The following is a 21,277-nucleotide window of genomic DNA, read 5'->3' as shown; positions in this document are numbered from 1 at the left end:
AAGTATACCAAGGAGGCAGCAAGCAGGCAGAGGGAGAGAGGACACCAGCGGCTGGTAGAGAACGAGAGGACACCAGCAGCAGGTAAAGAGAGATACCAGCACAGAACACCAACACAGAGAGAGAGGACACCAGCACAGAGAGAGAGTCAGGGAAGACACCAGCAGCAGATAGGGAGAGAGAAAGGACACAGGGCAGACACAAGTCACAAGTAATCACAAGTCACAAGTAATCTCAACTGGTATCTTAAATTAGGAACAACAATGGAAGCAGAGAGAAGCCAGAAGATGAGTTTTCCAGTGTTCTGCACAGACTGTCATATGTATGACTATCTTCCCTCGGGGAGACAGTCATATGTATGCAGTCGGTGTCAGGAGCTGAAAAGCTTGAAGAAGGAGGTCAAGCGACTAGAGGACAGGATACAGGAGCTAGAAGGTTTTCACATCACGGAGAGACACATTGAGAAGGAAGTCAGGGAACTCGAGAGATTCATTGAAGAGGCATACAGGACGAAGGTGGAAGAGAACGAACTTCAGATGAAAGAAGAAGCTACACGGATACCAACATGCAAGGGAGAGCAAGAAGAAGATTACCTCAAAGATGACACCCACAGAGGACTACTGCAAGAGGGGGAGATTTTGGCTAGTCGAGGCCCAGAAGTGGAAAGAGCGAAGCACATTGAGGACATTGACCTGAGACCGAAGCGAAACCTGAAGAAGGGAAAGTCAGCGATCCTAGTGGGAGACTCAATCCATAGGCATGTGGACAGCCACATAGCAGGAGGGAGAGAGGACCGACTGGTGACCTGCCTTCCAGGAGCAAGAACCAAGGACATCGTGGACAAAATTGAAATGATACTGGAAGGGGCGGAGACAGAAGAGACCGCTGTAGTGATCCACATCGGGACGAATGATGTCAGCAGGAGAGACTACAAAAGAAGCACGCTACTAGAACAGTTCAAGATTCTGGGAAGGAAGCTGAGGATGAGGGCCCAGAAGATAATGTTCTCAGAGATCCTACCAGTACCGAGGGCAGATGTGAAAAGGCAGGAGGAACTACAATCAATAAATGCGTGGATGAGAAGATGGTGCGAGGAAGAAGGATTCCACTTCGTGAGGAACTGGACGGCGTTTTGGGGCAAGAGCAAGCTCTACAGGAAAGATGGACTCCACCTGAGCGCAGCGGGAACTAAACTCCTAGCAAACAACGTCAAGAGAGGAATAGACCTGGCTTTAAACTAAGAAGAAGGGGAAAGTCGACAGTTGACCTAGGGTCGACGATTCGGAAGACGGTATCCTGTGAAGATACTGAGGGGAAAAATGGCTGGGAAGAAACAATGGATAAATTGCAGGAATCGACTAACCCAGAAGAGGTTACAATGTTTACAGCAAAAGAAAAGAAATTAAGGACCGAAGCACAGGGAAAGGAAAGGAGGACAACAAAATATCAAGATCTAAATTGCATATATGCTAATGCAAGGAGCCTAAGAAACAAAATGGGGGAACTAGAAGCCGTGGTCGATGCAGAAGACATCGACATCATTGGAATCTCTGAAACATGGTGGAATGAGGAAAGCAAATGGGATACAGCACTGCCGGGATACAAGCTCTATCGCCAGGACAGGGCAGGACAAAAAGGAGGTGGAATAGCCCTGTACATAAAAGAAAGCATACAATCCACAAGAATGGACACAGCAGAGATGACCAACAAGCTGGAATCTCTATGGGTTAAAATACCGGGAAGGAAAGGGCCTGAAATAAAGATGGGCCTATATTATCGCCCACCCGGACAAACCAGAGATATCGATGAGGAAATGGAAGCCGAGATGAAGCGAGAATGCAAAAGTGGCAACACGGTTATTATGGGAGACTTCAACTACCCCGGGATAGACTGGAGGCTTGGAAGCTCGAAATGCGCTAGGGAGACAAAATTCTTGGAAGCCACACAAGATTGCTTCATGGAGCAGCTTGTTAGAGAACCGACGAGAGGAAATGCCACTCTGGATCTAATCCTAAATGGGTTAAGAGGACCTGCAAAGGACGTTGAAGTAGTGGGGACGTTGGGAAACAGCGATCATAATATGATCAAGTTCAAGGTTGAGGTAGGAGTATCAAAAGGCAAGAGATCCATAACGACAACCTTTAACTTCAAGAAAGGAAACTACGAAGCAATGAGGGAATTGGTAAGGAAGAAACTTAGGAACACTTCCAAAACATGGCTAACGGTAAATCATGCCTGGTCCTTCTTCAGGGACATGGTGAACGAGGTGCAAAATCTGTATATCCCCAGATTCAGGAAGGGGTGCAAAAAGAATCGAACAAAAGACCCGGTGTGGATAACCAAAACAGTGAAGGAAGCGATAGGCAATAAGAAAAATTCATTCAAGAAATGGAAAAAGGACAAATCTGAGGGGAACTGGAAAGAGCACAAGAAGTATCAAAAAGAATGTCACCGTGAGGTTTGGAAAGCTAAAAGAGAGTATGAAGAAAGGCTAGCCAGGGAAGCAAAAAATTTCAAACCGTTCTTCAGATATGTTAAAGGGAAGCAACCAGCTAGAGAGGAAGTGGGACCGCTAGACGACGGAGACAGGAAGGGAGTGGTGAAGGAGGAGAAGGTAGTGGCAGAAAGGCTTAACATGTTCTTCTCGTCTGTATTTACTAACGAAAACACGTCCAACATGCCGGAACCTGAGCAATTCTTCAACGGAAGTCAAGCAGAAAAATTAACATTCATAGAAGTGAGCATTGAGGACGTTCGCAGGCAGATAGAAAACCTAAAAACTGACAAATCCCCGGGTCCGGATGGCATACATCCAAGGGTTCTGAAGGAATTAAAGGAGGAGATAGCGGAACTACTGAAGCAAATTTGCAACTTATCCCTGAAAACAGGCGAGATCCCGGAGGATTGGAAGATAGCCAACGTTATGCCCATCTTTAAAAAGGGATCAAGAGGTGATCCGGGAAACTACAGGCCAGTGAGCCTGACTTCAGTTCCTGGGAAAATGGCAGAAGCACTGATAAAAGAAAGCATTGATCAACATTTTGAAAAGCACGAACTTCTGATAGCCAGCCAGCATGGTTTCTGCAAGGGACGATCGTGCCAAACAAACTTATTGCACTTCTTTGAAGGGATTAACAAACAGATGGACAAAGGAGACCCCATTGACATCATATATCTAGATTTCCAAAAAGCCTTTGACAAGGTGCCCCATGAACGCCTATTCCGGAAACTAAAGAACCATGGGGTGGAAGGAGACGTACATAGATGGATCAGAAACTGGTTGGAGGGTAGAAAACAAAGGGTAGGAGTGAAGGGCCACTACTCCGACTGGAGGAGGGTCACGAGTGGTGTCCCGCAGGGCTCGTTGCTCGGGCCGCTACTATTTAATATCTTCATAAATGATCTAGAAACAGGGACGAAGTGCGAGATAATAAAATTTGCGGACGACACTAAACTATTTAATGGAGCTCAGACTACAGAGGAATGTGAAGAATTGCAAAGGGACTTGAACAAACTAGAAGATTGGGCGACGAGATGGCAGATGAAGTTCAACGTTGAGAAATGTAAGGTATTACATGTGGGGAGCAGAAACTCGAGGTACAACTATACAATGGGAGGGATATTATTGAATAAGAGTACCCAGGAAAGGGACTTGGGGGGTATTGGTGGACATGACAATGAAGCCGACGGCACAGTGTGCAGCGGCCGCTAAGAGAGCGAATAGAATGCTTGGTATAATCAAAAAGGGTATTACAGCCAGAACGAAAGAGGTTATCCTGCCGTTGTATCGGGCAATGGTGCGCCTGCATTTGGAGTACTGTGTCCAATATTGGTCGCCGTACCTTAAGAAGGATATGGCATTAGTCGAGAGGGTTCAGAGGAGAGCGACGCGTCTGATAAAAGGGATGGAAAACCTGTCATATGCTGAGAGATTGGAGAAGCTGGGTCTCTTTTCCCTGGAGAAGAGGAGACTTAGAGGGGATATGAAAGAGACTTATAAGATCATGAAGGGCATAGAGAGAGTAGAGAGGGACAGATTCTTCAAACTTTCAAATAATAAAAGAACAAGAGGGCACTCGGAAAAGTTAATAGGAGACAGATTCAAAACAAATACTAGGAAGTTCTTTTTTACCCAACGTGTGGTGGACACCTGGAATGCGCTTCCAGAGGACGTGATTGGGCAGAGTATGGTACTGGGGTTCAAGAAAGGATTAGACAAATTCCTACTGGAAAAGAGGATAGAGGGGTATAGATAGATTACTGCACAGGTCCTGGACCTGCTGGGCCACCGCGTGAGCGGACTGCTGGGCACGATGGACCTAGGGTCTGACCCAGCAGAGGCATTTCTTATGTTCTTATGAAAAACTAAACTTATTTAGCAGGTTAAACCAAAATCTCCACACATATATGATGACAGCCAGCATTTTGAGCCAGGTGAGGCATTGGCTAAGGGCATCAAAAAACCTACTTGACCAGCTCAGCTTTCACAGAGGCGAGACCATGTTTTGCTTTCAACACTGTATTCTCTTCTCTACAAGGCCACTGACACCGCTACAGGTTTACATGTGAGAACAGGTACTTTTTGTTCTGGCATTTAAACCTGGGGCTGTGCTGGTGACCAGACGTGGAGGGCAAAAACACTGATAAAAGATCCGAAGTACACACCTCACCACCTAGTTCTAACAAGGACACGAGGCCAGTCTTGATATTCAACTTATATCCCCAAAGCATTATGGTACTTGCAGTCCTTGAGTCTAACTACTGAAAGTCTCATAATGCATCAGGACGGGGTTGCCAGAAATCTGGGTCTGGTCTAAAAATCTCCCTCCTGGAATTAGGTAACTTGGTAAATAAGAAATTAATTATTAATCAGAAAAAGCCCCCTGCATTTCATTTAATTTACATGAGATGAAAAAATAGGTATTTCTCAATTTTTGGTTAATTGGTGCTTTTTAACTAGATTTTCAGAGCCAGGAATTTTTTTTTCTGACCGAGACACATTGATGTGAATAGCAAGAGTGAATGAGTGTTTCCAACTTTGGCAGCGAACTAGTACAACAGGAAAATCAGAGCCCTGTAATGCAGAAAAAATGTTCTGAAATAGAATCCTGTGTCCTGGGAACAGAATCTCTTCCAAAGCAGGAGCTATGGGAATATTCTACCCCTTCACCCCATAAAATCAGAGCCAAAATTTGTTTTAAAAAATTATTCTTTCACAATTACAAAGTGTTAGTATTGGAAAGGTCAGGACTTACAGAAATAGGCAAAATTCAAAATTTGTTGATGTGATGCCTCAAATTGTAAGAGGAAAAGCTGATCAAGCACTGATTTCAAGAAACACTGAGGGCCAGACAGGGGTTTCTGGTAAAGGTGATGTGTATATACAGAATATGTCATCGACTTGTGTTTCAATCCTAGGGACTTGAACATCATTAAGTTTTCATGGCAGAATGCAGAAGTACATTGCTGTGCTTTTCTTCTGCGCAGTACACATTCAATGTTTGTCTCTGTTGTCGCATCAAACATGATCTTCCACCTCCAACACTGCCCATCTGCTGCTGCCCAGATGGGTGGTACATGGTTAGTCTGACATCTTCGCTGAAACCTGTCTGCCTTGGGAGGCCCTGCTGGTAGTGAAACTACCAACGGCATAGTTTTCAGCTTCTCAGACGCCTACAAGTCCTAGTGGCATGACAAGTCCATGTATCATGACTGGAGTATATGGTACATTGTACTCTGGCATTAAGCGGTGGACTGAGAGCCAAGAAAGTCAGGGTTCAAATGCCCTGCTAATCCATATGACCTTGGACAAGTTAGTTAACCTTGACCCTCCATTGCTTCTGGTACAAACATAGACTGTGAGGAAATATCTAGTATACCTGAATGTAACTCACCTACCAAAAAAAATGGTGTGGCTAAATTAGTGATACCGGATGTCCGGATTTCCTTAGACATGTTCGGGGGTTCGGATGGCTTTTCAAAACCCAGCACTTTGTCCGGGTTTTGAAAAGCTTCCCTCGGGAAGGGGCATCCGCCCCTGGGAGCAGGGCTGGGGGGTGGAACAGGGCATGACACAGGCAGAATGGGGCGGAACTTGCTGGGCTTGGGGGTGTGGCCATGGGTCCGGATTTTCCTTCGGGGGAAATCTGGTAAGCTTCAAGTTTATTAAAATTTTGATTAAACGCAAATCAAGATTTCTAAGCGTTATACAAGTTATATTAAAAGGAGGGAGACATAATTTGACAGATTTCCACTGAACAAACATTTGACTAACAGAAACAGGTAGGAAAGGTGGGAGAACTACAAATTTAAAGAAAAGAATACAAAAAAGGGAGACCACAATGGGAAAGGGAGGCATTTAGAATTATCAAAGAAATTTGGCTATATTTAAGATCTGTTTAGGAGCCATATGCATCCTGGAAGAGGTAAGTGTTTAAATTTCCCTTAAATCTGGCTAAATTTTTCTCCTCCCTGATATATAGAGGTAAGGAGTTCCACAACGTAGGAGCAGTAATTGCGAAGGAAGTAGCCCGACGTGAGCCAATAATTTTCAATGATGGTATATAGAGGAGGTACTGCGAGGAGGATCATAAGACTCGTGTAGGTTCATGCGGGATAAGGAGTTTATGAATAAAGGCTGGGTCTTTAGTATCTAAAGATTTAAAGGAGAGAAGTGCTATCTTGTAAATGCTACGGTGTGGGACTAGTGGTGTCAGGTCAAAAGCGCGCCGGGACAAAGGCGCACGCAGACAATTGAGCACAGTGCGGAGGCACGTGCCGCAGAAAATTACTGTTTTTAGGGCTCCGACGGGGGACGTGGGGAGGGTACCCCCCCACTTTACTTAATAGAGATTGCACCGTGTTGTGGGGGGTTTGGGGGGTTGTAACCCCCCACATATTACTGAAAACTTCACTTTTTCCCTCTTTTTAGGGAAAAAGTTAAGTTTACAGTAAAATGTGGAGGGTTACAACCCCCCAAACCCCCCACAACGCCGGCGCGATCTCTATTAAGTAAACTGGGGGGGCTCCCCTACAAAAACCCCCGTCGGAGCCCCTAAAAACTGTAATTTTCTTCGGCGCGCGCCTCCGTCTTGCGCTCAGTTGTTGGCGTGCGCCTTTGTCTTACGCGGGGTTGTCTATGAACCGGGACTGGTAGCCAATGAGCGGATTTTAGCAGTGGAGTGACATGATCAAATTTTTTTCTTCTTTGCAATAATTTTTCTGGCTGTATTTTGTATCAATTGTAACTGGCGGATCTCTCTTTGACAGATACCCTTGTATAGTGCATTACAATAGTCAAGTTTGGATATGATGAGGGAATGAATTAAAATATTGAGAGATGGGGGGGTCCAGGATATTTGCCTAATCCACAGCAGAATGTTGCTTCTTCTCCTATGGCTCTTTAATTTTCTCAGGAGTCTCTCATAAGAAACTTAGTTGAAAGCTTTCTGAAAGACTAGATACACTATGGGGCTCATTTTCAAAAAAGATAAATGTCCAAAACGTGGCATAAAGGGGCAGATGGACATTTTTCTCACCAATCTTTCCAATTTACTGTTTTCAAAACCCATTTTATAGATGGATTTCTATGGTGGCTGTCTGCAGCGCATCTAAATCTCAAGGGGGCATATTAGTGACTTGGTTTGGGTGGAAATAGGGCGGACTTATGACTTGGATGTTTTTCTGCAGTAATCAAACATTTTTAACAATGTCCAGGGCTAGACCTCTTTTAACAATGAATAAGCGGCAAAAAGGTGGCCAGATGACACGAGGGATGAAGGCACGACCCCCCCCAAAGATGTGAATGAAACAGTACATACCTGCCTGTATGATAGCTTCAGATGTTATGTCCAGTCCTGGTAAAGCCGTAAGCAGGTTCCTGGAATAGCCTAGTGAGCAGTGTAGAGATGGGGAATCAGGCCCATAGTCCACTCTAAGTGCTGCACTGGTGGACTATGTGAGCCTTCCAAGACTCACCCAGATCCCATTGTAACTATGCATAGGTGACACCTGAAGCATAAGGGCTATTGGTGTGGTATTCAGTAATGTTCAGTAGATTTTGCATGGGTTTTGGAGGTCTCACCATAAATTATAAGGGGGTTATGGCAAGACGTGTAGTTCAGTGCTGTGTCTCGTAAGGTTTCCTAGTGCTCTGCTGGGATGTCTGTGTGGGTAGTCTACTACATATGTTAAACCCCTCTTTCATTTCAATGGCTTTTTTCTCAGAGTTTCCACAACTGGCATTGTGCTTTCTGCAGGTTTCCGGGTCTCGCTGCAACCTGAGAGCTCCTGATAAGCTCTCTCTTACCAGGTTACTAGCCCTGGGAGTCTTGTTTTCTAACCCCTTTTCTTCTCGGGTGAGTAGCGAGCTGCCAGGTATCTCTTCCTGAGTTTTAAACCCATGCAGTCTTCTGATAGCAGCTTCCTATGACAGATTCCTTCTTCAGGTTTGAGAATCTTGGTGACGGGGAGTATATCCTGACACAACCCCCCAACCCATGTGGCTGGAGGAGTGAGCAGATCGACCCAGGATGGAGCACCTACTTGGGACAGATTGTCTTGCCCACACAGGTCAGAGGAGCATGGCAGTGGCAGCGATGGAACACAGTGCAGTCAGGCTGGGATAATGAGTGTTGGGGCTGGACAGGGAGGGGGGGGGGGCACAGAACTGTTAATTACTTTGCAACATTTCATATTTAGCAATAATGAGGGCTGACTGCACTTTCACGTGGTGATGCTATAGCATAAACCAGTGTCTTTTAAACTTTCTCAAACTGGGGCACACTAAAAGTAGTGACCATGGCTTGAGGCATCCAGAAGTGCATGGACATCGCCGTGATGATATCATGCATATGTGTGACATCATCATGTCGACGTCCGCACATGTGCAGAAGCCCTCCAGATGGGCCCTGAGACGCCAGTAGGGGGTGCCTGCAGGGAAGAGGGCCGGAGAGAAGGAAAGGCACTGGTGCCAGCTGATTGCCTACAGCAGAGTTTCTCAGCTACTTCAAGCTAAGTACCCTCTAAGTCTAACAAATATCAACTGAGTACCCCAACCACAGACCTCCTTAGGCCCAACCAAGCTATGCCCCAGATCTCATCCCCTTTACTAATTGTAATGCAATTTTTTACATTCATTTTTCATATACATACAATATTCACAGCAGATATAAATTCTCAAAACTGACACATTGCAATCACTATATTGAAAATAAAATCATTTTACCTACCGGCAATCCTCTGCAAGCTGCTGTAATTAGCTTTAAAGGTGAGACTGGGAGGCCAGAGGGGAAGTCGGAGGACACTAGAGAGAAAGGGGAAGCATGCAGGCCTTCAGTGAATCGGGCAGCACTGGCGCTGTACCGTGTAGGGAAGTCAGCTGGCAGGCACCTCTCTTCCTCCTCAGTGTGCCATGGCACACTTGAAATCTCAGGAGGCACACAGTTTAGAGCAGGAGTAGGGAACTCCAGTCCTCAAGAGCCGTATTCCAGTCAGGTTTTCAGAATTTCCCCAATGAATATGCATGAGATCTATTTGCATGCACCGCTTTCAATGCATATTCATTGGGAAAATCCTGAAAACCCGACTGGAATACAGCTCTCAAGGACTGGAGTTCCCTATCCCTGGTTTAGAGTATGACGGCAGAAAAGGGTCGACGGCCCAACAAGTCTGTCACTCAAGAACCCTCCCTCCCAACTGTCTGCCTACTCAAGAACCCTTCCTCCCTGGAGCATCTATCGTTTGAGAATAACTGTAGTACTCCCACCTGTTTGTCCCATCGACTCTTGAAGTCGAGCACGCTACTGGTCTCGACCACCTGGCGTGGAAGATCATTCCATCAATCAATCACCCATTCGGTGAAGAAGTATTTCCTGGTGTAACCGTGAAATCTTCCTCCCTTAAGTTTTAGTGGATGCCCTCGTGTCGCTGTGGGACCCTTTAGAAAAAAGATTTCCTCCTCCACTTTGATGTGACCCGTGATGTATTCGAATGTTTCTATCATGTCCCCCCTTTCTCTGCGCTCCTCGAGAGAATATAAGCGCAGTCTGATCAGACGTTCTTCATATGGGATGTCTTTAAATCCTGAGACCATCCTAGTGGCCATTCTCTGTATCGACTCCAATCTCTTCACATCCTTTCGATAATGTGGCCTCCAAAATTGGACACAGTACTCCAGGTGAGGTCTCACCATGGATCTGTATAACGGTAGTATGACTTCCGGCTTGCGGCTTGAGATACACTGGCATAAACAGTTCTGAAGGGTTTACCTAGTTGGACAACTACTTTGAAAAATTGTGAGCCATGGAATCGAGGGTGAAATACTCATGTGGATTAAAAACTGGTTGGTGGATAGGAAGCAGAGAGTGGGGGGTAAATGGACAATACTCGGACTGGAAAAGATGAGTAGAGTGCCGCAGGGTTTGGTGCTTGGATCCGTGCTCTTCAACATATTTATAAATCACATGGAAATTGGTACGATGAATGAGGTGATAAAATTTGCAGACGATATGAAGTTATTCAGAGTAGTGAAGACGCAGAAGGATTGCAAAGACCTGCAATGTGACATAAACATGCTCGAGAAATGGGCCGCTACATGGCAAATGAGGTTTACCATGGATAAGTGCATGTCTGTAACAAAAATCTTATACACGAATACAGGATGTCCAGTGCAGTACTCGGAGAGACCCCCCAGCGATGGAGCAGTCCGCTCAATGCGCGGCGGTGGCAAAAAGGGCAAACAGGATGCTAGGAACGATTAAGAAGGGAATCACGAACAGATCGGAGAAGGTTATCATGCCATTGTATCGGGCCATGGTATGACCCCCACCTGGAATACTGCTTCCAGCACTGGTCGCCATACTTGAAGAAGGACATAGTATTACTAGAAAGGGTCCAGAGAAGAGCGACTAAAATGGTTAAGGGGCTGGAGGAGTTGCTGTACAGTGAGAGATTAGAGAAACTGGGCCTCTTCTCCCTTGAAAAGAGGAGACTGAGAGGGGACAAGATTGAAATATTCAAGATAATGAAGGGAATAGACTTAGTAGATAAAGACATGTTGCTCACCGTCTCCAAGGTAGAGAGAACGAGAGGGCACTCTCTAAAGTTAAAGGGAATAGATTCCATACAAACGTAAGGAAGTTCTTCACCCAGAGAGTGGTAGAAATCTGGAATGCTCTTCTGGAGTCTGTCGTAGGGGAAAACACCCTCCAGGGATTCAAGACAAAGTTAGACAAGTTCCTGCTGAACCTGAACTTATGCAGATAAGGCTAGTCTCAGGGCACTGGTCTTTGACCTAAGGGTTGCCGCGTGAGCGGACTGCTGGGCACGATGGACCACTGGTTTGACCCAGCAACGGTAATTCTTATGTTCTTATGTTTTATAGGTTTAGGGACCCTTTTACTAAAACAGTATGTTTTTGTGCTAATTGTGCCGTAAAAGCAAAGTCACTAGTAGGGTATGTACAGCATGTCCACTGTTGTTACTGCACTGAAATGTCCTTTATTACATGTTAAAACTATTCACAATTAACAGGGATGCAGTTCACATCTGCTCTTGAGGTGTCAGTACATACCTGCGCAAACTGCACAAGTAGAGTTCATGCCTGTTCTTTGGCCCAGACCCAGTGGCGTAGCGAGGAGGGCAGTCTACCTTGGGTGCCATGATGGTGGGGTCACGACACCACCTCTTCCCATTCCTCCCCTCCACAAGTGCACCTCCCTTCCCTTCCCCCATGCCTCTAGATGAAGTTGTTCTTTGCAGCGGTCAGCAGCGTGCTCTTTGTGACCCTGTCGGCTCTCCCGCTGACGTCACTTCTGGGTGCCGTGTATAGGAAGTGACATAAGAGGGAGAACCGATGGGGTAACGAGAAGCATGTTGCTGACCGCCGCGAGCAACAACTTCAACTAGAAGTACGGGGGGGAAGAGAAGGGAAGGCTAGTCGTTTTCACTGGGGGGGGGGAAGGGTTCCTTGCTGTGGCTGCTAAACTGATTGCAGCAGAGAGATTCCCTTGCTACAATCAGCTCAGCAGCAACACGTTTCTCTAACTGGCACCTATTACATGGATGAGGGTTAGAGAATCGTGGTGGTTAGGCATCTCTCCATCAGGACGCCCTTGTGCGATTCTCAAAAACTGCTTAGGCGGCTGCTGAACCCAGACATCCTATACAGAATCCGGCCCTTAGTGTCTACGCAGGATTCCTCTAACCTTAGTCTTCGATTTTTACAAACTTGTCTAGATTCCATAAATGATTGGTTAAAGGAGAATCAGTTGAATCTTAATCCTACAAAATCGTCTGCTCTTTGGGTTTCTGGTTCCAGTAGTTCCCATTATCCGTTCTATGCCCATTAAATTGGGCCAACACTATGCATTATTTGGGTGTTCTTTTTGATAAAGCGTTTATGTTTGCTCCACAAATCTCTTCTGTTGTAAAATCATGTTTCTATTCACTTAGAGTTATCTGGCCTATTCAGTCGTACATAGATGACTCTTCCTGTGCAACATTACTTTATGCTTTGGTTACTTCAAAACTTTGACTACTGCAACGTTGCCTATGAAGGTCTTTCTTTGCTTTCCCTCAAAAAATTTCAAACTATTCAGCATACCTCAATCAGGCTTACTAACTCATGCACGGCATTTTGACCCTGTTGAAAGAACACCACTAGTTTCCACTAAAACATCGCATTGAGCACAAAATTCTTACACTGGCTTTTAAGACATTACACATTGGACTTCCTTCATATTTGGCCTCTTTCATCATCCCTACTGGCCAGTACGTTCACTGCAATCTGCTTCATCACACACAATTAACTATACCTCCAGTACACATGACTAAACCTACTTTTACACGTCACTCTTCTTTCTTTACTTTGGTTCCATCATTCTGGAACTCTCTTCTCTCTAACCAATTGCCTGCCCAGATAAGATCACAAGACTCGCTGATAATTCACCTCTTCAATTAAACAGCCCCCTTGGATCGCCTTCTCTGTGCTCCTAGCTCCCCTTCCTAACTCACGCTCTCCTGCTCTCTCCCCTCCCCCTCCCTCTTTGCTCCCCCTCCTCCTCACCCCTACGTCTCTCCTCCTGTCTTTCTACGACTGCCTATAAACTTTATCCTATAATTTTATTGTGAATGTCAATTGTAACCCGTTCTGAGCTCCCAGGAGAACGGGACAGAAATCTAAATAAATAAATAAACATTGTTTGGAATTGTCTTACCCTAAATTCCGTGCCCTCCTTAAAAGTTCTCTTTTTACTCAGGCATTTGGTCAGGATGGCTGAGTATGCTGCCGTGTAATTCTATGCTGGATAGAAATTTTTTTTTCCGTACTTTCTCCTATCTTTTATTTTTTAATTTTATTAGTTTATTCAGTTATTACAACAAATAACAACTTCAGGTAATTACAAAAAAAGGTACAAAATAGAAATAACAACCTTAAAAGTATATATCAAGTCTACATTATTAGGGCTGATTATCTCCTGAAGGAGTCCCACAATTAATAAGAAAATAGGTAAATCATAAATATCATAAACTTCTCATGTCAGGCAAAAATATATTTTAAATGGCTCACTCATTCTCAACCTCTGCATTAGTTACAGGTAATATATCTAATTTAGGTTTATCTTGAAGAAATATTTCTAATTGAGCTGGATCAACAAAAACATACTTGCTATTCTGATAAGTCACCAAACATTTACATGGAAACTTCAGAAAAAATAAAGCTCCCACAGCCAAGACACAAATCTTAAGTTGTAAGAACTGTTTCCTCCTGAACTGTGTCGTTTAGAGACATCTGGAAATATATATAGCTGTTGCCCACAAAACAGTGCATTTTTATTAGCAAAATATCATTTAAGAATAGCTTGTTTTTCTATTTCAGTACTAAACTTAACCAACAATGTTGCCCTTTTGGCTATATAGTCTTTAGATGACTCTAAGAATTGGAAAATATTTAAACTATCAGGTGATCCTAATTGATCTATTCCCCCCTCTTCTGATAATTTTCTTTCTTCTATCTTTTAATGGATTTTGCTTTGATATGTTTAATTTGTAAACCACCTTGATGGTTGCCGAAGGGCAGTCTATAAAAATTTTAATAAACATAAACATAATTGATACTAATTGGCCCTAATTAGAAGATACACACACAGCTTGGTAGGTGCGCTCTATAAAATGGGGAGTGTCAGTTCTAGCTCATGAATTTCAAAAGGGGGCATGACCAGGGAAGGAGGATGGGCAGATCATGGACATTCCTAAAAATTACATGCACTGTTATAGAATATGCCCACTCTGTGTACAACTTATGTGCAGGTATCTAGGCCTGGTTTTGCGTGGTCTAAATGGGTGCACCTAAATGTTATGCCGTTTATAGCCACTAAGCGTAATTCTATGGGGTCTTTTACTAAAGCGCACCAGCTGATGTAGCGCCCGCGCTAAACGCTAACACGCCCATTATATTCTATGGATGCGTTAGCATTTAGCGCGCTAAATCGGCTAGCGCACCTTAGTAAAAGACCCCCCTATATATGGCACGTGCCTTTTATAGAATCGCACTAAGCGCCATTATGATTGGTGCTGATTTTTGAGGTGCTGTGTATAGAATCATGATCGAAACATTCAAGGTACTGAAGGGGATAGACTTAGTAGATAAGGACAGGTTGTTCACCCTCTCCAAGTTTAAGAGAACGAGAGGACACTCTCTAAAATTGAAAGGGAATAGATTCCGTACGAACGTAAGGAAGTTCTTCACCCAGAGAGTGGTGGAAAACTGGAACGCTCTTCCGGAGTCTGTCATAGGGAAAAACACCCTCCAGGGATTCAAGACAAAGTTAGATAAGTTCCTTCTGAACTGGAATGCACGCAGGTAAGCCTAGTCTCAGTTAGGGCGCTGGTCTTTGACCTAGGGACCGCCGCGTGAGCGGACTGCTGGGCAGGATGGACCACTGGTCTGACCCAGCAGCGGCAACTCTTATGTTCTTAAACATTTCTGTGGTTACAATCAAAGTGGTTTACACATTATATACAGGTACTTATTTTGTACCTAGCGCAAAGAGGTTAAGAGCCACCAGAAGTTGCAGAAGAAATTGAACCCGGTTCCCCTAGTTCATAGACCACCACACTAACCATTAAGCTGCTCCACCATTCCAGTAAACAATTGTTCCCTCCACTTCTATCATATCTCTTTCAGCTATTTCTTCTCCAAGCTGAAGAGCCCTAACCTCCTTAGTCTTTACTCACATGGGAGTTCTTCCTTCCCCTTTATCATTCTGGTTGTCCTTCTCTGTATCTTTTCTAGTTCTTTGAGATTGGATGACCAGACCTTCATCCAATATTTGAGGGAGAAATACTTGAGTGCCTGAATGTAAACCACTTAGGCCAGGGGTGCCTGTTACCCGATGGCGGCGGCAGCTTGGAGGCCTGTTCCCCGAAGGTGGCAGCAGTGGCTTGGTGGAGGGCAGGGAGAAAGAAAGAAAGAAAGGGGGCAGGCAGGGAGACAGAAGGAAAGAAGGGAAACAGAATAAAAAGAAAGGGAGGCAGGGAGAAAGAAAGGGCAGGGAGAGAGGAAGAAAAGTTGGGGGAGGGAATGAGGTCTGGAGGAGAGGAAGCATACAGGTTGAAAGAAGGGAAGAAAGATTTGATGCACAGTCAGAGGAAGAAAGTGCAACCAGAGTCTTATAAAATCACCAGACAACAAGGTAGGAAAAATGGTTTTATTTTAAATTTAGTGATTAAAATGTGTCTGAATTTTGTCACAAACCCTCTGCAGCGGCGGGCTGTCGTATGACAAACACAAGGATTCTGGCGTGTCCCCTCTAACCAGGGGTACCTTCAGGACTTTTCAGGTGGCTCTAGGCGACCGCCTAGGCCTATGAGAGACAAGGCAAGCAAAGAGTTTCCAAATATCACCAGTGAAACCAAGTTCTTCAAATAGGAATATGATGTTTATTCTGACCCAGAGGTCAAAAAGATGCAGCATAAAACAAAAATCACTTTTGCATTTCATTCAAAAATAAAGTCAATTGTAAAATAAAGATATCACAAAACAGCAATCTCCTGTAGTTGATTATTCCTGAGGTCATGTGCTCTGACTCAGGATTGCTTTACACTGGTGTTCACTCATAGTTCAAACTTTCTCTCAGCATTAATATCAAAGGCATGTAACAGCAGATTTCAGCAGCCAAATAAAGTTTGAAATAAACCTTTGCTGTAAATCCAAATTAAACCAAAACTCTTTAGGCAATATAGCTCTTGCAAATGGATCAGCTTTTCCCTCAGCTCCCTGTGCAGGCAAAAAAAAAAACAGCTGACGGAGATAAGCTAATTAGCTCTTCAGGAACGGGAGCCACAGCAGGATTTCTAAAGTTCAAAACACAAACTTAAAATGTTCTATCTTGAGCTTCTTGTTTCCAAACTTGACTAAATCACTTCCATAGTTTAGGATTCAGGTAAGTGTTATTCTTAACCCAAAAATACTCATAAAGTCCAAACCTATCTCACATTCTTCAGGCTTGTTTGCACAGCAGAAAAACATAGGCAAAAGGGAAAAAAAACCACAAACCACTAATGGTTTCCCAGTTACTCACTTTCTTCATTCAGTTTCCATACATTCTGTCTGGCTCTCTAGCATAGGGCCAGCTACTTGTACCTCCATGCTTTCCACACGGTCTGGAATCTGGAAGTTTGAAGTGGGAAGGATTTCTTCCAAATCCTGCATGGGCCAATCTGGCACGGTTGTCTCTCCTGCTCTGCTCCACAGCTCCTCACCTGCCTTAGGCTGTGGGAGTGACTCACCCTGGTCACTCGCTCCTCCTCCTGCTGCTTGTCTCAGCCTGCTTTTAAACAGCTCAGAGCCAATCCCCTTCAGCCTGTAGCGGGGGATGGGCTTTGGCTCTAAAGCAGCTTTTCTCTGCTTTTCTCTTTTTTCTTTTTATCTAATGCAGCTATATTCCTTGTGGCTTCTCTAACTGCCCTAAAGCCCGGAGGCTGCTGTTGCCAGTCTGCCTGCCTCTGCTCCAGATCACTACTGCTCTGATCATAGGGGCAAGAGAGGTCAGCCTCAAGTTGAGCGCCAGAATCAATCTGATCAGCTCTTCTGCACCCGATCCTATTAGGGACCGAACTAGTGCTGGTGCTGGGTTTGTCACAATTTATATCTGCTGTCTATATTTTACACTATGGTCCCCTTTTACTAAATCGCAATAGTGGTTTTTAGCGCAGGGAGCCTATGAGCGTCAAGAGCAGCGCTGGGCATTCAGCGCAGCTCCCTGCGCTAAAAACAGCTATTGTGGTTTAGTAAAAAGGGAGGGGGGTATATTTGTTTATTTTTGTATGGTTGTTACTGAGGTGACAGTGCATAGAGTTATCTGCCTTGACCTCTTTGAAAAACCCCCGGAATAGGAATAATAATTAACATTTTCTATGCGTACGGTATGCTTTGTGTTTTTTTTAAATTTTATTGTTGGTAGATCATTTTGACTTGGTTATTTTAAAAGTAGCTCAGAAGCTCAAAAAGTGTGGGCACCCCTGACTTAGGCTATAAGTGGTCTATAAATACTAAAATAAATAAATTAAACGAATGTACTTGCAGCATGGGTCAATAAAGAGACAATGTAATTTATGATCCGTTTATAAATGTTACAAATAATCTGTCCCAGTACAGAATCATGGGAAACCTCACTACGGGGTCCTTTTACTAAGGCGCGTTAACTGATTTAGCGCGCACTAAAGATTAGCGCACGCTAAATGCTAAGAACATAAGATTTGCCGCTACTGGGTCAGACCAGTGGTCCATCGTGCCCAGCAGTCCGCTCACGCGGCGGCCCTTAGGTCAAAGACCAGAGCCCTACTAGAGTCTAACCTTACCTGCCTATGTTCTGGTCCAGCAGGAACTTTTCCAATCTTTTCTTGAATCCCTGAAGGGTGTTTCCCCCTATAACAACCTCTGGAAGAGCGTTCCAGATTTCTAATGGGCGCCTTAGCGTTTAGCGTGCTCTAAATCAATTAGCGCGTCATGGTAAAAGGACCCCTATTTTCCTTTCTCCACTACGAAAGCTGATCATTTAGCTCTAGTCTGTTTCTTACCTTTTAATCGGTTCCCAGTTCCAAGTAGGCATTGCCTTCTGTGGTGACGGGATAATCGCGCGCCAGACGCCAGCACGCCAACAATCCAGCGCCAACAATTCGGCGCAAGACAGAAGCGCATGGGGGAAAAAATAATTTTTAAAGAGCTCCGACTGGGGGTTTGGGGTGGCAACTCCCCCACTTTATTGGTTAGTGTTCGCGCTGCTGTTGCGGGGGGGGGTGGGGGGTGAAACCCCCCACATTATAGAGAAAATGGAACTTTTCCCGAAAAAAATCAGAAAAAGTTCCGTTTTCGCTTTAATGGAGGTTTCCAACCCCCCGAACCCCCTTCCAACAGCAGCGCGAACACTAACCAATAAAGTGAGGGGGGTTGCCACCCCAAACCCCCCGTCGGAGCTCTTTAAAAATTACTTTTTCCCCCGCACGCTTCTGTCTTGCGCCGAATTGTCGGCGCTGGATTGTCAGCGTGCTGGCGTCTTGCGTGCCACTGACTATGAACTGCCTTCTATTCCATGACTCTTTAATGTCCTTAGAAGTCTCTTATGAGGAGCTATATCAAATGCCATCTGAGAACAGCTCCTCTTTCTTTGCAATTTTTCCATCCATGTGAGCTGAATACATTTTTGTATGAACATAAGACCTCTATCCTGGGCGTCTGCACCATTTTCCTCTGACTCAGATTTGTTGAAAGAAGGTATTGCTTACTGGTGTCTCAAGAGAGATGGTTTCCTCTTAGGGCTATCCTGGGATATGTAATACTTAACGAAGTACTTGAGCAGGAAGCCTCTTGTGTCAAATTAGCAAAACTGATTACTTACAAGTGATGTGTCTAGGTGTTGACCAGCACTACGTCTGAGGTTATTCAAGAGGTTTCGTTCTAATCTATTCAAAATAGTATTCTGGGACCAGGGCAGGATTAATTTATCGAGGGCCCCTAGGCACCCAAATACACTGGGCCCCCTTCCCCACCCACCCCACCATGCGTCCAGGCGGAAACAGGAAGCTGCGTCAGATGGAAACTTTGGACAAGCAGCACTGCTTGCACAATTACAGTTCCCGTTGCCTTTCTTACCCGTGCTGCTTGCTTGTTTTACTTTCTGTCGATTGGGGGGGAAGGGGCGCGTTGCCGATCGGGGTGAGGCCCATATTGCCGATCAGGGGAGGGGAGCCCGCATTGCCGATCGATACTGGAGGGGCCCATCGCCGTTTGGAAAAAACAATGTTGATGACCTTCTTCATCGGGCCCCCCTGACCATTTCGGTCCCTAGGCACGTGCCTACTTGGCCTATTGGTTAATCCTGCCCTGTCTGGGACTATATTAATATGCCACATAAGTTTGTCAGTTAAGAATCTGTAGCAGAGAAAGGGTTGTACTAATGAAAACTGGTAAGGAAACAAATGGTTGCTTATGAAGATTCATGTGGAGGGCAAACCTAATTTGTCAAATTGATCTGTTTAAGTAATAAAAAAGGTCCATTCTCTTAGTATCTTTCATCTTCAAGCAACAGGCACTTGTTTACCTCAGTCTGAAAGCCAAAGGGCGAAAGAAAGGTCGGGAAATCAGCCGCGTCAGCTCTGCACATAGATGGATGTGGCTCAGCTGTTGATCCCTGGAAAAGGTGAGGCTGGAGAAGCCTGCAGCCCCAACTCAACGCAAGGCAAGAGGCAACATCAAAAAGACATTTGGGGCCAGGAGGATATATAGGTCAGCTTTGAAATGCGTTTTGTGGGTTTAACTTTTGTTCTTGTTTATCATGCATTCTGAACGCCTGTACCTTAAATATATGGACTGACACCTCCGGGTCTCGTGACTTGTGCATGCTATTTTCTAGAAATGCTATTTAATTCTTACTGCTCTGTGTACTTATTAACACACTGTCATTTTATTTTCATAAACATCCCGTTTTTTGTACTATTTATCCCCCAATAAACTATTGTCATGAACAAGAATCGTCATATGACCTTAAATCAATCTTTAATGTTTTCCTGTTCATTCCACTCCCCACCCCCACCCCCTTTTTCCTAAGCCACGGTAGAGGTTTCTACCGCAGCCTGGCATGCTAAATGTTCTGACCCTGGTCTGACGTTCATAGAATTCCTATGAGTATCAGAGCATTTAGCGCCCTGGGCTGAGGTAGAAACCTCTACCGTGGCTTAGGAAAAGAGGGGCCCTAATATACAGCCTGCAAAACCACAGCAAACCCGGATGGTAGGTACAAATTATGGAGCAGTAATTAATAAAGGATGGAAAGACAAAATGCCCCTTCATAGTTCCTTGCAGCATTGACTGGATTCCATTAATCGAATTAATAGCCTTTTTTTAGACTGATTCTGTATGACTGTTGCAGATTGAAGAATGTTTCTATGACTCCTTGTATAAGCCTTTTTGACTTTTATTTTAGAGTGGTGTCCTGAGGATTATTTGTTTATATCTGTTTGATTTTATTTTTTACAGTTTTTGTATAAGTAAAATTATGTAAACCGTTTAGGTCTAAACGGTATAGAAATTTTTTAAATAAATACATTTCTCATTAATCAAGCAAACCACACTACACTGCAAGTTAAACATGACACTGAAAATATTGTTTACAAGTCAAATCGGCAATATAGTAGCGCAAATCCTTTGCAATGTTTTCCAGCTCGCCTCTGTAAATGCCAGAATGGATTTTGTTTATCGAAATGTTCCTGGAAGCAGATAAAAATGATCCCAGAAGCAGACTACATGGCAGTAAAGTAAAACAAATATCAATTTGGAAGCACGTGTAGAGAAACTGTATTTGTTGAGATCTTAATACAGGTTCATTACATGTGAAGGCCCATTTATATGGAACATTGAAGATTGGAATTGAGGTGTCCAGTGCTTAGTTCTGCTGGTATTTTACAAATGGTTATGCTGAAATCAGAGCATTTTGTAAAATATTTACAATACTAGTCTTTAAGCCCGTTACATTAACGGGTGCTAGAATATATGTCTGCCTTTCTTTCTGTCTCTCTCCCTCCCGCTGTCTTTCTTTCTGTCTGTCTCACTCCCTGGCCCCCTTTGTCTGTCTTTCTGTCTCTCTCCCTACCCCTGTGTTTTTCTTCCTTTCTTTCTGTCTCCCTCCCTACTTCCCTGTGCAGTAGCCGAAGCAGCATTCCCTCCCCCCCCCACTTCCCTGTGCAGAAGCCGAAGCAGCATTCCCTCCCCCTCCATTTCCC

This window comes from Geotrypetes seraphini, chromosome 11 (genome assembly GCF_902459505.1).
Source record: "Geotrypetes seraphini chromosome 11, aGeoSer1.1, whole genome shotgun sequence".
NCBI lineage: Eukaryota > Metazoa > Chordata > Amphibia > Gymnophiona > Dermophiidae > Geotrypetes > Geotrypetes seraphini.
Note: the sequence above shows the minus strand (reverse complement) of the source record.